This window comes from Enhydra lutris, unplaced genomic scaffold (assembly GCF_002288905.1).
Source record: "Enhydra lutris kenyoni isolate GAN:26980312 unplaced genomic scaffold, ASM228890v2 scaffoldscaffold46, whole genome shotgun sequence".
Lineage (NCBI taxonomy): Eukaryota > Metazoa > Chordata > Mammalia > Carnivora > Mustelidae > Enhydra > Enhydra lutris.
The window spans coordinates 17,455,109-17,476,571 of record NW_019154130.1 but is presented as its reverse complement, the minus strand read 5'-3'; positions in this window follow the sequence as shown (position 1 = coordinate 17,476,571).

Genomic DNA, 21,463 nt, shown 5'->3' with positions numbered 1-21,463 from the left:
GCCCAGTCTCTGAATTTTTCTTCTGTTGGGCATTCCTTCTCCTAGTCATTTTGGTGAGAGATGGCTGAATGGATGTGTAGCTGAATGTACTGACCATGGTGCAGGCAAGGTGCACCCTGGAACAATTCTGAGCAGTCAAGAGTCCCTACACAAATGAAAGAAAAAAGAAAAGAAAAAGAGAGAGAAAGGGAGGGGGAAGAAAGATAAAAGAGAAGGTCCAGCCCAAATGGGCTCCAAGGTAATATTTATGAAGTATACAAACAAAAACAGACAAACAAAAAGACAGACAAAAGTAGATGACAAGAGAAAATATATATATATAAAAACAAACAAACAAAAAAACTCGTCAAAAAGAACTGCAAGTATAAGATTTATATACTACCAGGACAAAAAACAAATACATAGAAACACTGGTGGAAGAAAAAGATGGGAGAGTGGTTATAAATTCTCAGTTGGTGAGGAAGGTTATTCTGATTCTTCCTAGATGTATCTTGATATCTTTGTTATAGGACTCAACTTTCCTAAGATAAAGGGGGATTAAAAACTGGTTTAAACCTATAGGGGTAGCATTGATTGGGGAAAGGAGGTTACCTTGAAGCTTAACTCTATATGAATATTTAAAAAAAAGGATAAACTAAAATAAAATAAAAATTAAAAAATAGAAAAGCAAAACACAGGTATATGTATCAAAAAGTTCAGGTTAAAAGCTTATTATGGAATTTGATGTACTGGATATCTCACTGTGATGGTAAATAGGTTAGAAAGTTATATAGAGATTTAAAAAAATGGACCAGAATTGTGAGAACGAATTAAAAATAAAAGTTGTATCTATGAAGTAGTGATGGTTGTCCTCTTGTTTTTTTTTTTTTTTTTTTTTTTTTTTGGTTGGTTTTCTGGGGGAGAGGCCTACTGCGTGGGTTTTCAGGCAATGTCCCTAGAGTTAAGTCCTCCTGCCCCCATCAAGGGGGTGGGCTCTGAGGAACCGGTTTTTCAAGCTTTTGTTCTCTGGAGGTTTTTTTGTTTGTTCATTTGTTTTCTCTCCCCTTGGCAGCTTTTGATGGTTTTTGGAGGTTTAGAGGAAAGTAAACTGCATCCAGACCTCCCTTTCAGGGAGAAGCCTCAGTCTGTTCCCCTCTGGGTGCTCCAGAGCACATAAATTACCCCTTGGCCACTGGCAGGGCACGTTCCCAGTCATGGTCTCTGGGGTCACAGGAATTCCCGCTTCTACCCAAAACCACAATAGCTGCAGCTCTCTGGGCATTTCCAGACCACCAGAGAGGTCCAAGCAGGAATAGCGCGCTGAGATTCTCCCACTGGCCCGGCCTGGGAGTGCTCAGACTCTCTGGGGTCTGAGAGAGCGCCAGCTGGTGCCTGCACGCACCTCTCTCAAGGGGGCCATGTGGGGCGTGACTCAGACTCTGGCCGCACGGGGGTGTGCATAGAGAGTGCAAAAGGCTGTGGTTCTGTCAGCTGGCAAGGATCCCTCACCCTCATGGGAGCCGCCACCCAGACGCTCTCAGGTCCGCTGGTGGCTCAGGGACCAAGACCTGGCTGCCTTGCCACACTATCTGGATCAGTGACAGGGGTGGCTGTCTGGGGTCCGGGGACTTAAGCCCCTGTCCTTAACCGCCCCAATTCCCACAATTTCCACCTAGATCCTTTGCACTTTTTGAGTGCTTTCAACCAGACACCAAGTTAATGCTGGTCCTCAGTCGCAGGGCACTCTCGTATTGGGGTATTACTTTCCAATGGGTCCCTTCTGGTGGCTCCCTCCATCTTTTGTTTATCTTCCAATATCAGTCTGATGTTCCCACTCCACTTTACCTGCCCACTGGCTTCTCCTGACCCCTTAGAGATCCAGAAGTGCATAATTCTAATCTCAGCCTAATTTCATGGATGATCAGAGTTCTTTGGTAGGTAATCAGCTAGCTTTAGGTTACAGGTTGAAACAGCTCCGCCTTCTACTTCCCCTCGATGTTCTTGAATCCTGGGAATGATGGTTTTCGGAATTGAGGGTCCCGCTGGCTAGTTTGGCTTCCAGGCCCCTGTGTGAACAGACTCTGTCTCCCTGATACACGCTTTCAGACCAGAGGTGCTGGCAGCCCGGACAGGGTCTTAGGGTGGGGGGACAAAGCCCTCCAGGTGTGTGTGTTTGCCAGCATCTGACAGAAGGCTTTTTGGCATTAGGGGAAACTGGAGCTGATTGGGACCCCTCCGAGAAGCTGGGTCATGGAGCTAAGGCGTTCGCGCCTTGCTCTGTACTTCTGGGTGTCTTCTGGGTCACTTGCTTTGCGCTTCTACCCCCCCCCCCCCCCCCCCCCCCCCCCCCCCCCATTTCAGACAGGCCTCCCTGCACAGGGCGCCTCCAAGGAGGTATGCCTGAAGGAGAACTTTGCTGTCCTGTTCTCCCGCGAGACGGGTATGCAGCACGGTGCTTTCTTAATGCTTGCTCCAGCGGGGCCGACCGACATCGAGGGTCAGGCGTAGAGAAGTGGGGCTCCTGTCAGAAGTACTCCCGCGCACTCAGACGTAGAGTGTGTGTTCTGCTGTGGGTCCCGCGGTCACAGAAGGAGCAAGAGCCAGTTTGTACACCCTTCTGTGGGGCTTCTGTGTGGCGAGTGAAAGGACACCTTCTCAGATGTCCTCCGACCCGAGGGCCCGGAACCTTCCTCAGGATTCCTCACCAACACGTGGGTGCCACTCTTTCTCTCTTGGCAAGAGAGGCCTGCACGCAAAAGGCAGCTTGTCTTCAGGCGGGTTTCTTGGAGGTAAGGCTCTGGTTCTCTCTCACGTTGTGCAGGCTCAGGTTTGAGAAGGCATCCTTCAACGTAGAGCCACGTGTGCAGGGATGGTGTTGACATCCCACACTGCCATCTCTCTCAGAGGGAGGCAGAGGGACTTTACCTCAGGCGTTCACACACACTCTGAGTTAGCAGACCACTTCCCCTTGCACGACGCTAGGCGGGCCGCTTCCTCTCTCATCCACAAGTATCTCTTCCCGGACTCTATTCGGGGGAGGACGATTTTCCTGGAGAACACTGTTGCTCTAATTTCAGGTCCCCGCTGGCTCGATCGGATTCCGGGCCACTGTGCGAAACGACTCTATATCCTTGAAACACGCTGTCACACCTGAGGTGCTGGCGGCACCCACAGGTCCCTGGGGTGGAGGCCAAAGCCCTCGGGGTGTACGTAGGTTTGCCATGTCTGAGAGAAGACTTTTTGGCTTTAGGGGAAACAGGGGCTAACTGGGCCTCCTCCGTAGAAATTGTTCCTGGAGATGAGGGAACTCAGACCTGGCGTCAGGATGAGGAAAGCGGGGCTGCTATCCAAAGTCCGCCCACGCCCTCAGAACTAGAGTGTTTGTTCTGCTGTGAGTCCTGTGTCACGGTGGCAGCAGGAGCCACTTTCAATGTCCCTGTGCAGGGCTTCCATGAGGCCGAGGGAAGGGGCCGCCTTCTCGGACGGCCCCCGGCCCGAGGCCCGGCAGGCAGCCTTCCTTAGGCTTCCGCACCAACCCTCTGGGCCAACTCTTTCTTCCTGAAAGAGGCCTGCATGCGAAAGGCAGCTTGGCTTCACACTTGTTTCTCGGAGGTAAGGCTGTGGTGCTCACTCGAGGTTTCCAGGCGAAGCTTTGAGAAGGCATCATTCTCCGTGGAGCGACGTGTGCAGGGACGGTGTTGGCATTCCACCCTGACTTGTTTCTCACAGAGAGGTCGAGGGCCACGACCTCAGGCATTCCCACACACTCCGGGTCACCAAACCGCTTCCCCGGCGTACAACGCGATGCGCTGCCCCAGGAGAGGCCGCTGCCACAAGCCCGGTGCTGCCACCTCAGGAAGCAGGCCGCTTCCTCTCTCATCCATGCTTCTCTCGTCACGCAGGTCGCTCGAGGAGAGGTCTTTTTTCCATTAGCACGGTGTTGCTTTGGATTCAGGGCCACGCTGTCTCATTCGGCTTCCAGGCCCCTGCGTGGTAGGACTGTGTCTCCCTGAAGCCCGCTGTCGCCCCGCAGGTGCTGGTGGCACCCACAGGTTCCTGGGGTGGAGGCCCAAGCCAGCAGGGTGTGTGCACTTTCATCCGCATCTGAGAGGAGGCTCTGGGCTTTAGGGGAATGTGGAACTGACAGGGCCCCCTGCCTTCAACTCGTTCAAGGAGCTGAGGGGTTGGCGCCACGCTCTGTGCGTTTAGGTGTCACCACCGCTTCTCTTGTCACAGGACAGAGTGGGGCCTGTCGGGCAAATGCGTCGTCCTGAAGCCATCCCGTGGCACTGACTCTGCACTGCCACCGCCCGTTTCAGGCAGACCTCCCGGATCAGGGCGTCCCCAGAGAGGTTTGCCTGAAGGCTGGCATCACTGTCCTGTCCTCTGCACGAGCTGGGTGTGCAGCATGGTGCTTTCCTAACGCCTGCTCCGGTGGGGCCAACCGAAGGCGGGGGTTAGGCTGAGGGAAGCGGGGCTGCTGACAGAAGTCCGCCTGCGCCCTCAGAACTAGGGTGATTGTTCTGCTGTGGGTCCCATGTCACGGTGGCAGCAGGAGCCGCTTTCGACGCCCTTGTGCAGGGCTTCCGTGAGGCCGAGGGAAGGGGCCGCCTTCTCGGACAGCCCCAACCCAAGACCCGGCAGGCAGCATTCCTTAGGCTTCCGCCCCAACCTGCTAGGCCGACTCTTTCTCTCTTCGCGAAAGAGGCCTGTACGAGAAAGGCAGCTCGGCTTCACGCATGTTTCTTGGAGGTAAGGCGGTGGTGCTCACTCGAGGTTTCCAGGCTAAGCTTTGCGAAGGCATCCTTCTCCGTGGAGCGACGTGTGCGGGGACGGTGTTGGCATTCCACCCTGACTTGTTTCTCACAGGGGGTTGAGGAGCTTGACCTCGGGTGTTCCCACACATTCCAAGGCTGCAAACTGCTTCCCTGTGAAAGACACAAGGCGCTGCCCAGGGAGAGGCTGGCTCTACAGCCTGGGCACTCCGTCCTCAGGAAGCAGGCCCATTCCTGTCACATCCACGCTTCTCTCTTCACGCACGTCATTCAGGGAGGATGTTTTTCCCGGAGCACGGTGTTGCTTTGAATTCAGGGCTGCTCTGTCCCTTTCGGCTTCCAGGTCCCTGGGTGAAACGACTGTGTGTCCCTGAAGCATGCTGTCTCACCAGAGATGCTGGCAACACCCACTTGTCCCTGCTTGGAGGCCAAGCCATCAAGGTGTGGGCACTTTCATATGCGTCTGAGAGAAGGCTTTGGGCTTTAGCAGAATGCAGAGTTGACAGGGCACCCTCAGTTAAGCTCCTTCAAGGAGCTGAGGGATTGGCACCCTGCTCTGTGCTTCTAGGTGTCACCACTGCTTCTCTCTTCACGGGACGGAGTGGGGCTTGCTGTGCCAATGCATTCTCCTGAAGCCATCCCGTGGCAGTGGCTCTGCGCTTCCACCATTCATTCCCGGCAGGCCTCCCTGCACAGGGTGCCCCCAGAGAGGTTTGCCTGAAGGCCGGCGTCACCATCCTGTCCTCTTCACGAGCCGGGTGTGCAGCACGGTGCTCTCCTAACTCTGGCCACACTGGGGTGCGGAGTGCGTCAGGATGAGTGAAGTGGGGCTGCTCTCAGAAGTCCACCTGCACCCTCAGAACTAGAGTGTTGTCCTGCTGTGGATCCAGCATCACGGTCGCAGCAGAAGCCCCTCTCAACACCCTTGTGCGGCGCTTCGGTGAGGTCAAGGCAAGGGGCCACATTCTCGGATGGCCGCCAACCCGAGGCCCAGCAGGCAGCCTTCCTTAGGCTTCTGCACCAACCCTCCAGGGTGACTCTTTCTTTCTTGGCGAAATGGGCCTGCTCACAAAAGGCAGCTCAGTTTCAGGCTTGTTTCTTAGAGGTAAGGCGGTGGTTCTTACTCGAGGTTTCCAGGCTAAGCTTTGAGAAGGCAATCTTCTCCATGGATCGACGTGTGCCGGGACGGTGCTGGCATTCCACCCAGACTTGTATCTTACAGGGTGGTAGAGGGGCTTGACCTCGGGTGTTCCCACACACTCTGAGGCAGCAAACCGCTTCCCCGTGGAAGACGCGAGGCGCTGCCCAGGGAGAGGCCGTCCCAACAACCCAGGCGCTCCGGCCTCAGAACGAGTGCCACTTCCTCTCACATCCATGCTTCTCTCTTCGTGCACTTCATTCGGGGAGGACATTTTTCGCAGAGCAATGTGTTGTTTTGAATTCAGGGCCACGCAGTCTCGTTTGGCTTCCAGGCTGCTGGGTGAAACGACTATGTCTCCCTGAAGCCCGCTGTTGCACCAGAGATGCTGGCGGCACCCCCTTGTCCCTGCAGTGGAGGCCAAGCCGTCAGGGTGTGGGCACTTTCACATGCATCTGAGAGAAGGCTTTGGGCTTTAGCAGAATGCGGATTTGACAGGGCCCGCTCGGTTAAGCTCCTTCAAGGAGCTGAGGGGTTGGCGCCCTGCTCTGTGCTTCTAGGTGTCACCACCGCTTCTCTCTTCATGGGACGGAGTGGGGCTTGCTGTGCCAATGCATTCTCCTGAAGCCCTCCCGTGGTAGTGGCTCTGCACTTCTGCCGCTCATTCCGGGCAGGCCTCCCTGCTCAGAGCGCACCCAGAGAGGTTTGCCTGAAGGACGGCATCACCGTCCTGTCCTCTCCGCGAGCCGGGTGTGCAGCACGGTGCTCTACTAACACTCTCCCCAGTCAGGCCTATGATGGCAGACGTCAGGCTGAGGGAAGCAGGGAGGCTGTCAGAAAGCTGCCCGCTCCCGCAGAACTAGAGTGTTTGTTCTGCTGTGGGTCCAGCATCACGGTCGCAGCAGAGGCCCCTATTGACGCACTTGTGCAGTGCTTCGGTGAGGCCGAGGCAAGGGGCCACCTTCTTGGATGGCCCCCCACCCAAGGCCCTGCTGGCAGCCTTCCTTAAGGTTCTGCACCAACCCGCGAGGGCGACTGTGTCTCTCTTCAAGAAAGCGGCCTGCACGCGAAAGGAAGCTCGGCTACAGGCTTGTTTCCTAGAGGTAAGGCGTTGGTGCTTTCGCCAGGTTTCCAGGCTAAGCTTTGAGAAGGCATCCTTCTCCGTGCAGCGACGTGTGTGGGGACGGTGTTGGCATTCCACCCTGACTTGTTTCTCACAGGGGGTCGAGGGGCTTGACCTCGGGTGTTCCCACACATTCCGAGGCTGCAAACCGCTTCCCTGTGGAAGACGCGAGGTGCTGCCCAGGGAGATGCCGTCCCCACAGCCCGGGCCCTCTGGCCTCAGGAAGCAGGCCGCTTCTTCTCATATCCACGCTTTTCTCTTCGCGCATGTCGTTTGGGGAGGACGTTTTTCGCGGAGCACGGGGTTGCTTTGAATTCAGTGTCACGCTGTCCATTTTAGCTTCCAGGACCCTGCGTGAAATGACTGTGTCTCCCTGAAGCCCGCTGTCTCACCAGAGATGCTGGTGGCACCCACTTGTCCCTGCAGTGGAGGCCCAAGCCGTCAGGGTGTGGGCACTTTCATATGCATCTGAGAGAATGCGGAATGCGGAGTTGAAGGGGAATCCTCGCTTAAGCTCCTTCAAGGAGCTGAGGGATTGACGCCCTGCTCTGTGCTTCTAGGTGTCACCACCGCTTCTCTCTTCATGGGATGGAGTGGGACTTGCTGTGCCAATGCGTTCTCCTGAAGCCCTCCTGTGGCAGTGGCTCTGCGCTTCCGATGCTCATTCCGGGTAGGCCTCCCTGCACAGGTCGCCCCCAGAGAGGTTTGCCTGAAGGACGGCGTCGCCGTCCTGTCCTCTCCGTGAACGGGTGTGCAGCACGGTGCACTCCTAACTCTCGCCAAGGTGGGGCCAACGACGGAATGCGTCAGGATGAGGGAAGCGGGGCTGCTGTCAGAAGTCCACCCGCGCCCTCAGAACTAGTGTTGTCCTGCTGCGGATCCAGCATCACGGTCGCAGCTGAAGCCCCTCTCAACACCCTTGTGCGGGGCTTCGGTGAGGCTGAGGCAAGGGGTCGCCTTTTCCGGTGGCCCCCGATCCGAGGCCCGGCAGGCAGACTTCCTTAGGCTTCCGCACCAAACCGCCAGGGCTACTTTTTCTCTTTTCACAAAAGAGGACTGAACGCAAAAGGCAGCTCACTTCAGGCTTGTTTCTTGGAGGTAAGGCAGTGGTGCTTACTCGAGGTTTCCAGGTTAAGCTTTGAGAAGGCTTCCTTGTCTGTGAAGCTACGTGTGTGGGGACGGTGTGGGCATTCCACCCTGACTTGTTTCTCACAGGGAGGTCGAGGGGCTTGACCTTGGGCATTCCCACACACTCTGAGGGAGCAAACCGCTTCCCCGTGTAAGACTGGAGGCGCTGCTCTGGGAGAGGCCGGCCCCACAGCCCGGGTGCTCCGTCTTCAGGAAGTGGGCCCATTCCTCTCACATCTTTGTGCACAGCAATCATGGAGGACGTTTTTCCCAGAGCATGGTGTTGCTTTGAATTCAGGGCCGCGCTGTCTCTTTTGGGTTCCAGGTCCCTGGGCAAAACGACTGTGTTTCCCTGAAACCCACTGTCACACCATATATGCTGGTTGCACCCACTTGTCCCTGCGGTGGAGGCCCAAGCCATCAGGGTTTGGGCACTTTCCTACGTGTCTGAGAGAAGGCTTTGGGCTTTTGTGGAACGCGGAGTTGATAGGGCACACTCTGTTAAGCTCCTTCTAGAGGCTGAGTGGTTGGCACCCTGCTCTGTGCTTCTAGGTGTCACCACCGCTTCTCTCTTCATGGGACGGAGTGGGGCTTACTGTGCCAATGCGTTCTCCTGAAGTCCTCCCGTGGCAGTGGCTCTGCGCTTCTGCCGCTCATTCCGGGCAGGCCTCCCTGCACAGAGCGTCCCTAGAGAGGTTTGCCCTAAGGACGGCGTCGCTGTCCTGTCCTCTCTGCGAGCCTGGTGTGCAGCACGGTGCTCTACTAACGCTCGCCCCAGTGGGGCCTACGACGGCAGGCATCCGGCTGAGGAAAGGGGGGCTGCTGTCAGAAGTCCACCCGCACCCTCAGAGCAAGAGGGTTTGTTCTGCTGTGGGTCCAGCATCACGGTCGCAGCAGAAGCCCCTGTCGAAGCCCTTGTGCGGGGCTTTGGTGAGGCCGAGGCAAGGGGCCTCCTTCTTGGATGGCCTCAGATCGGAGGCCCTGCCAGCAGCCTTCCTTAGGCTTCCGCACCAAACCGCCAGGGCAACTCTTTCTCTCTTCGCGAATGAGGCCTGCCCACGGAAGGCAGCTCGGCCTTGGGCTTGTTTCTTGGAGGTAAGGCGGTGGTGCTTACTCAAGGTTTCCAGGCTAAGCTTTGAGAAGGCATCCTTCGTGCAGCGACGTGTGTGGGGACGGTGTGGGCATTCCACCTTGACTTGTTTCTCACAAGGAGGTCGAGGGGCTTGACCTCAGGCATTCCCACACACTCCGAGGCAGCAAACCGCTTCCCTGTGTAAGACAGGCCCCAAGTGGGAGCAGGAAGCCTCAGGTTCTGACACATAGTTATTTTCAGAAGTCACGGGATACACCCAACTCCCAGAGATCTGGGTTCAATTCGTTAAGCTTAGATGATTAATTACAGGGCAATTAAATATCTGATTAAATTAATCCCAAGGTTTTTAAAACATTCTTTTGTAAAGTATGTTTGCTCATTAATTAGTATGGCTAAACACAGAAGGAGGCAGGGATGGGGGTGCAGAGGGGTGGGGGGACAAGGAACCGGAGGGCACCCCTCAGAGGAGGCTCTTTCTGGGAGCCTCCCTGCTCTGTGTCCTCATTTGCAAATCGGTGCAGGCAGATGGAGCCTTCAGAAGCCCAGGCGGGGCAGGACAGCGTGAGGAATAGGGACATCCTGCCCCCCCCCCCGCCCTTGCAAAAATGTGAGATTCCAAAGGCAAGGAAATGAGCGGCATTGTCATTGGGACTGAGACCAGGCAGGGCTTCGGAACTTCAAAGGGAAGGAATATAGTCTACAGGAAGACAAACAGGACCAATGTTTGGTAGCAGGTGTCTGCTGGGCCATCGAGAAATGATGGGACACCGGGAACTCTGATCAAACAGGCCTTCCTGGGCTCCTCCCACTCCCCATACTTCGCTCACAGTATGACATAGCTATCTACCAAGAGAGCTCCTCGTGAATTTTTCTAAACTTTCAGGCAGTTTGAGAAGGTCATGGTTTCTTCCTGAGTTTTTTGGCCTTGACTGTTTCCAGCTCAAAATTATCTGCGTGGCCAAGTGGCCCATCTTGGGGCAGTTTGTGCTGAATCCCAGCAGTGATCCAGACAGAGCAGAGGGCAGGGGACCCTGGGTCCGTACAAAGGCAGCTCCAGGGGTGCCGGGACAGGAGCCAGGCCAGGATGGGTTAACCAGGGCAGGAGGTGAGGGCTTGGAGCTGCACACAGCACTCACAGGCTTTGTTGGGGAGCCTAGGGGCAGAGACGGGGTGCTGGCTGGAGGGAGGTGGGGCCAGGGAATGACAAGATGTTTCTTTTTTTTTTTATATATTTATTTATTTATTTATTTATTTATTTGACAGACAGAGATCACAAGTAGGCAGAGAGGCAGGCAGAGAGGGGGAAGCAGGCTCCCCACTGAGCAGAGAGCCCAATGCGGGGCTTGATCCCAGGACCCTGAGATCATGACCCCAGCAGAAGGCAGAGGCTTAACCCAGTGAGCCCCCCAGGTGCCCCGACAGCAGGATGTTTTAGAACAGGAATCACAGAGCCTGTTGATGCTGTCAGCAGATTCTGCAGTAAGTGAGGCCTCAATGGGCAGGTGCACGTGCTGGCCTTTTTCTACAGATTGCAGCCACTCCCAGCTGAATATCTTCTGCTCTCAGAGCCCTGGGGCCTCTCACTGATCTGACCAGCACCCACACTGGGATGGGGTCACCTGTGGGACTCACCAAGTGGACAACTTGGAGCCCTGGACCTGCCCCGCCTGCTGGGGTGATACAGGTGTAGCTGCTCCAGCGTCCGTGGCCCATCCACAGAGCCCTGGCTGGGGGGATGGGAGCCCTGGGTTCACCTGCTCTGCACCTGCGGCTGTGTGACCTTGGACTCCTCACTTCTCTAACTCTGGAGGATTGTCTGCTTCCCCTCACGGTGTTTTGTGATCTAGCCTCTCAACTCCATCCACAGCCCCACCTTCTGGGCTGGTGTTCCTGCTCTTCTCCTTCATTCCCCATGGGATTTTCCATCTGTCCCTGCCTCCTAGTCCCCTGGGGCCTCCTCCCACTCAGAATGGGGTCTGTTGGGCTTCTCTCCCACCTGTAGCCCCTCTTCACCTGGCAGGCCAGACCAAGCCCCTCCCACCACGTGCACTCTGTCCTTGAGCCCCTAGGGCATGCGGGCCCTCCTGGCCAGCCCTGAGCACCTGTGGGCAGAGCCCTTTATAGTGGAATGCGCAGGCCACCCCCTTTCCTCCTGTTCCCACCCACCCTCCACTCTGCTCAGCATTTGGGTCACCAAGAGGATGAGGTTTGATTTGCTTTGTGAGAATTAAAACATAATGGGGGCGAAGGCAGTGAGGGGTTCCCTGTGCCCTCCCCAGCCTGGCAACCCCTAGGTTTCACACTCTGGGAAGTCTCAAGTTACTTAAAGCAAGTACACACTTACCTCCTGCAGTCGTGGGTGTTTGAGTTCTCTAGTTCGAGCTTGAAAGATGAGATTTCTTGCAGGAAGACGGTGTGATATGGTTAAAAGAACTGGGGGTCTGGAATCATATTGGAGTTCACTTAGGAATCTCTGCCCTGCCATTTCTTAGCTGCATGTGTTTCGTGTCCATCCATCCCATCTGTACAGTGAAGGGCCTTAGTGGTAACCCCTGTCAGCCTGCCCCACGGGCTAGGCCTTGGATCAAGCGAAATGAGATGTCTGCAGGGATGTTTTGGAAACCCGTGTCCTAGAGAGGGTAGGCAGGAAGGTGACTCAGCTCACCACCAGGTGCCCACATAGCAGCAGGAACAGCGCTCCCCGGGCTGTCCTGTGCCCTGCTGGATCCCAGGGAGCAGTACTGTTCTGGCTAATGGGAGCAGAACAAAGTCACCCCCGGTGCAGCACAGAGAAGGCAGCCAGAGAGGGTGGGATCAGGAGCTGCATACTGCAGAGGAGGACTAGGGGCTGGGGGTGCTGACGGGAAGTCTGATGGCCTCGAAGGGGAGACAGAGAAGGGGATGTGGGTGCTGAGTGCGTGATCTTCCTCTGCCCCTTGTACTTGGGCCTCCATTAAAGTTTAGTCAAAAGAGCCTAGTTCTCCATTCAGAGAGAGAACGTTTGCCATCAATTCTCTAGTCTTTGCGTTTTTTGTTTTGTTTTGTTTTTTAATTTAAAAGTCAGTCTCATGCAGATGCCTGGTGCTGCCTGTTTCACCACTGCCATTGAATCCAGGTGTCCTGACATGCTGCTTCGAGGCAGAAAGAATTCTGTCCAGAAGAACCTTTCATCTGCCTGTTCGCTGGTATTGTGGAGGAAGAATTTTCCTCTGCCCTACGGGATTCTTCCGGTTGGCCTGAGCCTCAGGTCAATGTGAGACAGACTGGCAGGAGAAAGTCAGACACAGGGTTACATGTATACCTCCTGAGTACATGGGAGAGACCCAGAAAAATGGCTGAAGCCATCACCTTAAATACCATCTTTAGCTCAAGACAAAAGGGTTGGGGGTGGGGAGTCTGCTATGGGAGGTTGCCAGGAAAGCACAGTGAACAAGGGTGAGGCCATCATGCAGACTTAAGTCCATGCCTCCTCCACCGGTAAGAGTTTCTAGAGATTTAGAATCACCAGCAAAGCAATGGGGACACCCTTCCAAATGGAGATTCCCTTGTACGTGGAAATGTCTCTTACAAAGGGCAACTTCTCCTTGATTTTTACAGCCCTCTTGGGTCTGCATTTTCTTAAAAACCACCGGCTTAAAATAATATGCCAGAGAGTCTTCCTCTGCGGTGGCAAAGTTTGCTCCCCTGCACTGGTCCTCTCACAAGTCTGAGCCATGCTCCACCTTTGTGAACCAAAACACACCTTCCTAGAGGAGGGACTCCGTCAAACCATGTGGGGGTGGGAAATGGGAGACCGGGGTGGTGACCCCAGCTCTGTCCCTGGGGAGAAATGTTCATGATTCATTCAACACGAAGGACAACATAAAAGGCCTAAAATCGTTCTCACAGCTACCTGAAAAATAAAGTGATAAGATTCAACCATTTCAAACAAATTAAAGCTAAAGAATGAAAGGACTCCTCGCTAGGGTGAAGCACAAGGAAACAATCAGCTCCGGTAAAGTGGCTTCAAACTTAGGCACAAAATACGTTCCTGCTACCGTTGCACTGATGATTAATGAATAATAATTAAGGAACACCCTCCCAGGCTCCTAAAAACACTGAAGGTAGTTCATCCTGGTCTCGTTTGGACATTCTAGTTAACTCAGAAGGCAGGACAAGATAAGCTGGAGGGAAACACAATATGAGAACCTTGGTGTGGTCAGTGGATACAAAGGAATCGGCAACAGTTAAGAGTTTAAGAAGGAAGACGATTGCAAGCCACACACACGGAAGCTGGTTGTCTTCCTGAGCACGAGCAGTAGCCCAAAAATATAATGAAAAAATCCATTTGTGGGACGCCTGGGTGGCTCAGTTGGTTAAGCGGCTGCCTTCGGCTCAGGTCATGATCCCAGCGTCCTGAGATCGAGTCCCACATTGGGCTCCTTGCTCATCAGGGAGCCTGCTTCTCCCTCTGCCTCTGCCTGCCATTCTGTCTGCCTGTGCTTGCTCTCTCTCCCTCTCTCTCTCTCTGACAAATAAATAAATAAATAAAATCTTAAAAAAAAAAATCCATTTGTAACAGAAACAGGCGAACTGACTGACTTAGGAATAAACATAATAAACGCCTGACCTTTGTAAAGAAAATTGCAGCCCCCGCGTGGGGTAGGGACAAGGTGAGAGACATGATCTATCTCACGATGAGCACACATCGTAGGAGGAGAACAGGTCACCAGCTTCATTTGCAGACACAGCCTCCCTCGAATCAATCCCAACCATATTTTTCTGTGGGTTCTGCAGAAGCAAACAGATGAGGGCTTCATAGGACACTTGAAAAATAAAAAGAGCAAGTCAGAAGGCCTCACCTTTCTGACGTTAGAACACTTTATAAAGTAATAATTAAAAATGAATGATGTTGAGAAACCAGATAACAGAAGAATTTTAATTTAGATCCGCCCCCCCACCCGTCGTGCTAGAATAGACAGCAGATGCCTCAAAGAGCCAAACCTCTTTAAAAAACAAAACGAAACAAACAAACAAAAAAGAACAGTTAGCGCATACTGAAATATTTATTATACTAACGAAGAAAGACCACTCTCAGCTTTGAAGCCTCACGAGAAGCCGCAGAGGGAAACGTGGGTAGATGACAGCAAGAACAAAGCCAAGACCCGTGTACATGGGGAAAGGCCGGGGGAGGGAGGTGGTTGCGCCACCTGGGGTGTGCAGAGGGGGAATAGCTGTGCCCACGAAGGGCTCGTGACGGTTCACGAGAGGCAAACGGTGACCCGGTAGCCAGCAGGCTCTGTGTTCCAGCCCGGCTGCTCACATGGGGTGCTCCGGAGAGCCAGCCGCTCTGGGAAAACCGGGAGCCTCGCTGGTCGTCAGAGCGAGGGCAGTCGAAGCCGTCTTGAGGTGCTGCAAGCTACCTGCTAAGCTGGCAGAAAGTGCACCCCCACCAGATGCCCTGGCAGGGTTGGGGTTGGGACGTGAAGGTGGCGTCGCCCTTGAACTTGGTTCCTGTGGTGGTGAAGGAGACGTCGCTGCTCTACACAGGTGGTGTGCGGTATAGTCAGAAACAGCAGTCCTTTGGCCCAGTCAGTTTACTTCTGGAAAGAAAAAATGTTCCCCTGGAGATGTGCAACACGACCTCTGTCAGTAATGACAGTTTGGCAGAAACCAATGCACCCAGTGATGGAGTTATCAAGTAAGTTAGGGCCATTTATGCGGTGTTGTTTGTGCAGCTGTTAAATTTGATTATGAAACCTGTGTGGAAATTTGACGAATGTTTATTACATATTGTTAAGTGGACAGCACCCCCCCCAGATGCAAAATCACTTGCAGAGTGACAAGGACAGGACGAGGGCTGGAAGGAGGGCAAGACAAGTGGGAGCAGCTCTGTGAGGCTGGGGTTTGGGTGGCCTGGTTGTTACTGCTGTTTTCATTTTAAGCACCGAGGGGTGCCCCCCAAGGCTGGTGGGGCCTGCATCCCAGGCTCCTTCCCATCCACAGCCCCTTCCCTGGGTCTGTCTGGGCACCCAGTTTGCGGGTGTTGGCCCTGCTTGCTTTCTCCAACACGAGTGTGTGTCTGCACCACCTGGATGGGCACAGCCAGGCCAGCAGTTTCCCCGGAGCCCCAGAGGCCCCTGTGCTCTCAGCGGCCACGAGCCCTATGGGTCTGCCACAGCTACAGGACCGGACTGTCCACCCCCCACACCTGGAGGGTTATTGCTGCCACTTCCAAAGTGACCAGCTCAGCCATGGGGCCAGAGCCCTCAGCCCCAGAGCCAGCAAGGAGTCTTTAGGCCAAACTTGGCTTCTCCCCCAAACCCCAGGCAGGGAATCAGGAGCCAACCCCCTGCAGCTGTCCTGTAGGTTAGGACCACCCCCAAGAGCCGGGGGGCCCTATCTGAGAGGATTACCAGGCCTCCCTCCCCAGGGGCTGCCGGGTCTGGGACCCCCATGCCTCTACCATTCCAAGAGCTGCTGAAGTGTGTGCACGGGTGCACGGGTGTGTGCCTGTGGGCATGTGTGTACTTGGGGTTGTCTTCTCCTTCTCCCCCTCATGCCACAGGTATTTGCTAGCTGTCTCCCCTGTCCTGGCTCCGGGAAGCTGCATTTCCCCAATGCAGGATGAGGAAGGGGACATGATGACTCAGGTTCAGGCATAGCTACAAGCCCGCACATTCTGGGGCCTCCTGAGGGTCTGCAGCACCTGGTGGGGAGTTTGGAGTCTTTCAGATGGGCTCGGACCCTCTCTCCTGCCCTCAAGGCAGGCACCACACCTTCTCCTGCCTGGCAGGTGCTTCTAGGTGGACTGCATGGCTCTGGGGAGGGGCTCCCTCTGTCCTCACCCCATCTGGGAAATCACCCCGAGCTCTGCAGTTGGTCCCTCCCAGCAGCTCCTGCCCCCAGGCATCACTCACATCACCTCCCGGTCAGGTCCTCCCCATCCCAGTTCTCTTGTTCTGGAACCCTCCTGCGTCCCAGCCCTGGTCCTGAGCAGCCCACTGGCTGGGGGACCCTTCATCTGGCACAGGAGGTGGGAGGCAGGCTGGCCGGCCGTTCCTGGGGAGGATCAGAGCCACGTTCAGTGAGCCCCACTCCCTGGACCTGCGTCCTATGCTGGGAGCGGTGGGTGGCTTCTGCCCCCTCATGCTCTGAGCACATGTCCCAGCGTCCTGGCAGCATTGCCCTAGAAGTGCCAGGGAACCTGGGGCCCAGGGCAGCGAAATTGAAGGTCCCAGGCTTGAGACCGGCTTCCTGGTCAGGACCCAGGACAGCGACTATCTGAACTCCAGACTTGGGCCAGAGTGGATGTCTGGGTCTGGCCTCTGCCTGGAAACTCTCCACAGGCTCCTCCTTCCTTGCACCCCACCTCACATCTGCTTTTCCCCCGTCTGTCCATTTAAACACACGCACCCCCTTCCTGACCTTTCCAGTCATTCATGTGCACATCGCATGTTTCTCTTACCCACAGCTGTATTGAGGCACAAGGCTCTGGACATCGGAAGGGCACAGTTAGGTCAGCCTGAGGCGCACACACCCACAAAACCGTCAGCACACTTGGGACAAGGAACACGCCCCTCACCCCAGAAGCTTCCTGCTGCCCCCTCCTCACCCTGAGCCTCCCACTGACCTGCTTTCTTTTGTTGAAGACCACTCAGCGGTTCCTAGAGTTTTGTAAGCAGAATCCTACTCCTCGTTGCCTCCGGCTTCCTCTGTCATGAACACTCTCCATGTTTCCCCCTGATAGGATTTCCCTCCTGTCATATGGCCAAATAGTACTCCACACCACGATGCCCACAGCTGGTTTCCCCATCCTTTGTGGAGGAACACGGGAGGCGTTTCCGGCTCGGGGCGAAAACAAATGAACCTGCATCGAATATTGACTTGCAAATAATTGTAAAGACGGTTCCACGCTTTCCTTGGGTGCATACACACCGAGGGGCAGGACAGTCAGATCTTACAGCAGGTATGTGTTTAGCTTTCTTTTTAATTGAAATTTTTGTTGAGATAATTACAGGCTCATATGCAGTTTTAAGAAATAACACACAGAGGTTCTGTGGGTCTTTACCCATTTTCCTCCAGTGGTAACATTTCGTAACATCACAATCAGGACACTGACATTGATACACGCACGCCTCTTATTCAGTTTCCCCAGGGTTCCTAATGTTACTATGTTACTAATGTGTGCCATCGTCTTTAGTTATGGACAGCGGGTCACTCACCAGCTCCCCCTGTTGTCCTGGGGAAAGACAATCCCACCTGCCAGACTGTTCCAACCACAGGCACCTCCCTTTTGCCCCTTCCCTGTTCATAACCCCATACAGCCTGTCTCCTTCTGCCTCAGCTCCCTCCTGCAGCACGGTGCCCCAGAAAGCCTTCCAGGCGCTGTGTCCGTCTGTCCTTGGCTCCTGTTTATGTCTCAGCTGTATGAAATGCTGTGGGCGTGCCTTCCATTCACCCTTCAAAGGACATCGGCGTGGCCCCAGGTTTTGGCTCTGAGGAATCAAGCTTCTGTGAACAAGTCTGCAGTTTTCTGGGGACACAGCCTTCGTTTCTCTGGGATGCTGGTTAGTAAGAGCTGCACGTTTCCCTTTACAAGGCGCTGCCAAACTGTCTTCTAGAGTTGCTCCCCACGGCTCATTCCCCGTCTCCGTCACCATGTCCGTTTCCGCCAAGCTGATGGATGTGCTGTGGTGTCTCACCGTGGTTTTTCCTTTGCACTGTCCTGACGACTGCTGATGCCAAGCATGTTTCATGTGCTTTTTTCTCAAAAATGAAATGTCTGGTTATGTGTTTTTCTCATTTTCTGATTGGATGGCTCGTTTGGTTTTGGCTGTTGGGTTTTGAAGTTTCTTGGTATATTTGGCCATGTCCTCTGTAGGAACGATGGTTTGCAAACACCTCCTCCAGGTCTCAAGCTCGTCTTTCCATCCCTTTTACAAGGTCCTTCCCCTTCTGATATGCCCCAGCTCACCCATTTTCCATGCTATCTGGTGTCAGCTCTGAGAGCTGCTTGTGTCATCTCAGGTATCAGATTTTTTTCTTCCTTTTTTTGTTCTAAAAATGTTATGATTTCGCATTTTAATTGAATTCCCTGATGCACTTTGACTTAATTTTTGTATGAGGCATGAAGTGACAGGCGAGCTTCAGTTTCTACCTGTAAACGTTCTTCCTCCACCAGACTGTCCATGCACCTCTGTCAAACGTCAGTGACCCACACTGCTGTGGGCTTGTTTCTGGGTTCTCTGTATTGTGTCTCCCCCCCCATGGATACCACAGTCATGGTCTTTATCACTGTGGCAGTGGTTTCAAACAGCGATCTCACCCTCTCGGTTCCTCTCCACCAAGATTGCTTTAATTATGCTGGGGGCAGGGTGTCTGTGACTCTCCAAATAAATTTTAGAATAAGCTTGTCTACGCCCATAAAAAAAAAACTTGCTGGTATTTTGACAGAAATTCCATTAAACCCGTACATCAATCTGGGGCTCATTTCACCGGGTTGGATCTTGCAACCCATGAACACAGCTCGTCTCTCCATTAGTTTGGGCCTTTTTGCTGTCTTCCATCGGCATTTTGGAATGTACAGCCTGCTGATCCTGGGCACACCTGAGGATTTCATCCTCTTCGAGGTGGTTGTACATGGCCTTGTGTTTTTAATTTCGGTTCTGGCATATTTGTCATTAGCATACAGGACCAAAGTGGATTTTTGTGAGTCGGTCCTATATCCTAGAATGCGCCAAGCTCATGTACTAGTTGTTGGAGTGTTTTTGTTGATTTCTTGAGATGTTACACGTAGATAATCTTGTTGTCTGTAAGTAGAGACAGTTTATTTCCTCCTTTCCAACCCACAGGTCTTTTATACATGTACATATTTCCTGCCTAGCGCAGTAGCTGGAATGTATAGGACTATGTCAGATGAGCTTTGTTCCTACTCGTAGGGAGGAAGCATTCCATTTTTAACCATTAAATATAACGAAGTGTTGCTTGTTTTTGTAGCTGTGTTTTATCAACGAGGTGATTTCTTTCTATTGCAAACTTCCTGGTTTTTAAAAAAATCACGAATGACTGTTGGATTTTGTCAAGAGCTTTGTCTGCATTAATTGCTAGGGTTTTCTTTCGTTTATTGAGGCAGTGGATTACATCGATGGTTCTGAATATTCAACTAGCCTTGCACATCCGGAATAAATCCTACTTGGTCATGACATGGAATACCTGTTAGAGTCTATTGAATTCTCCCTGATAGTGTTTCGTTGAGAGTTTTTGCATCTTAATTCATGAGCGATATCAGCCTCTGTGTTTTTCTTTCTTTGTATACCGTCTGGCTTTTCTTTCAGGGAAATCCTGGCCTCATGAGATGAGCTGGCAAGTGCTTCCTTTTCCGTTTTCCAAAAAAAGATCCTGGAAGATAGGAGTTAATCTTGTCCCCAGCTTTACTGATGTATAATTGATGAAAAATGTGTATACTGGCTGGGAACAGCGTGGCGTTCTGCTGTACGTACATGCTGTGAAATGCTCACCAGTTCAGGCCGTTAAACACAACCATCCCTAATGAAGTTGTTTCTGTGTGCCAGAACATTCTAGAATTCTCTCCCAGCTCATTCCGAGCGTGCACTGTATCGGTGTTGGTCACAGTCACCGTGCTGCACGTCTGACTCACAGAACTCCGTCCTGCATAACTGAAGCTTTGTCCCTTTTACCCAACACCCGCCCACTTACCCCTAGTCCCTGGCAGCCACCCTTCCGCTCTCTGCTTCTGGAATTGACTTTTAGGTTCCACACGTAAGTGAGATTATGCCTGGCTGATGTCATTGGGCATAGTGTCCTGCAGGGTCTCTCCTGTTGTCCCAAATGGCAAGATGTCCATCTTTTTTAAGGCTAAGATTCCATTGTGTGGACAGCCTGCATTTTCTTTACCTGTTCATGGGTTGGTGGGCATCGGCAGGTGATCCCACATCTTGGCTGTTGGGAGTCACGTTGCTGTAAACATGGGGGTGCAGGTGCCCTCAAGATACCGCTCCTCTGGGCAAATACCCGGAAGTAGGTTTGCTGGGTTGCAGGGCAGCTGTATATTTAACTTTCTGAGGAATCTCCGTGCTGTTCTCCAGAGTGGCTGCACCAGCCCGCATTCCCACCAGTGGTGCACGAGGGTCCCTGTTCTCTCCTCCCTCGCCAACCCCTGCTTTCCTGTGCTGCTGACTCTCGCCATTCTGACGGGGGTGAGGGGATACCTCATTGTGGGTTTGACCTTTATCTCCCTGAAGCTGAGTGTTGCTAGCATCTTTTCATGTGTCTGTTGGCCATCTGGACGTCTTTTTCTGGAAAAGGTTATTATTATTATTTTTTTAATGTTTGGTAGAATTCTCTCACACAACCATCCGGGCCTAGGATTTTCTGTCAAGTGTACTTTTAATTATGAATTCAATTTCTTTCATGGTTATGGGGATGTTTAGACTGTGTCCTTATTTTGGTTAAGTTTTGGTTAAGTTTTCTAGAAATTGGTTCATTTCTTCTTTGTTGTATTAGAAATTGTGTCATGGCCAGCGTGACAAATCGACCAGGAACGTGAGGGTAAGAGGATGGTGACAAGAACTTAGGAGACAAAGAGATGGGGGCAGGAGGAGCACCGAGGAGGATGTCCAACAGTGCTAAGTTTATTCAAAGCATTAAGGCCATATATATAGTGATAGGAGAAGCAATACACCTGTGTCTAGTTAAACAACACCGAGTTCCCATAATACGTTTCACATTTAACTATAAGCAGACCTCGTGACGCCAAACGGCTGATGCTAGTACAATTGTTCTGTATTGATACGGCAAACCTGAAAGTAATTTATGAGCAGTATTAGGGCAGCAAGGACCGGCAACGAACTTTTGACCCCAACCGAATTGTTCTCATTTGTTTAGCAAGCGTGTGGGAAGTCATGTAGGCAAGCGCACAACACATAGCACAGACCCTTTCTCAGTGCTACTCAACTTTTCCGTCCTAAACCTTTTGTTAGGTTATTCGGACTTTAAAGGAGGCACAAGTCAGGGCCTGGTTTGGTCCTTGTCTCAAGCCTTATTGCGGCCTCCCACAAAATTGTTTGTCCTCTTCTCTCCTAATCCTTTTAATGGCTATAAGCTCTGTAGAGATAATCCCTATTTAATTCCTGTTACTGGAGAACTGTGGCTCCTTCTTTTTTAATTTTCATCAGTTTTGCCAGAGGTTTGTAAGTTTTACTGACTTTCATGCAAAGAACCAGATT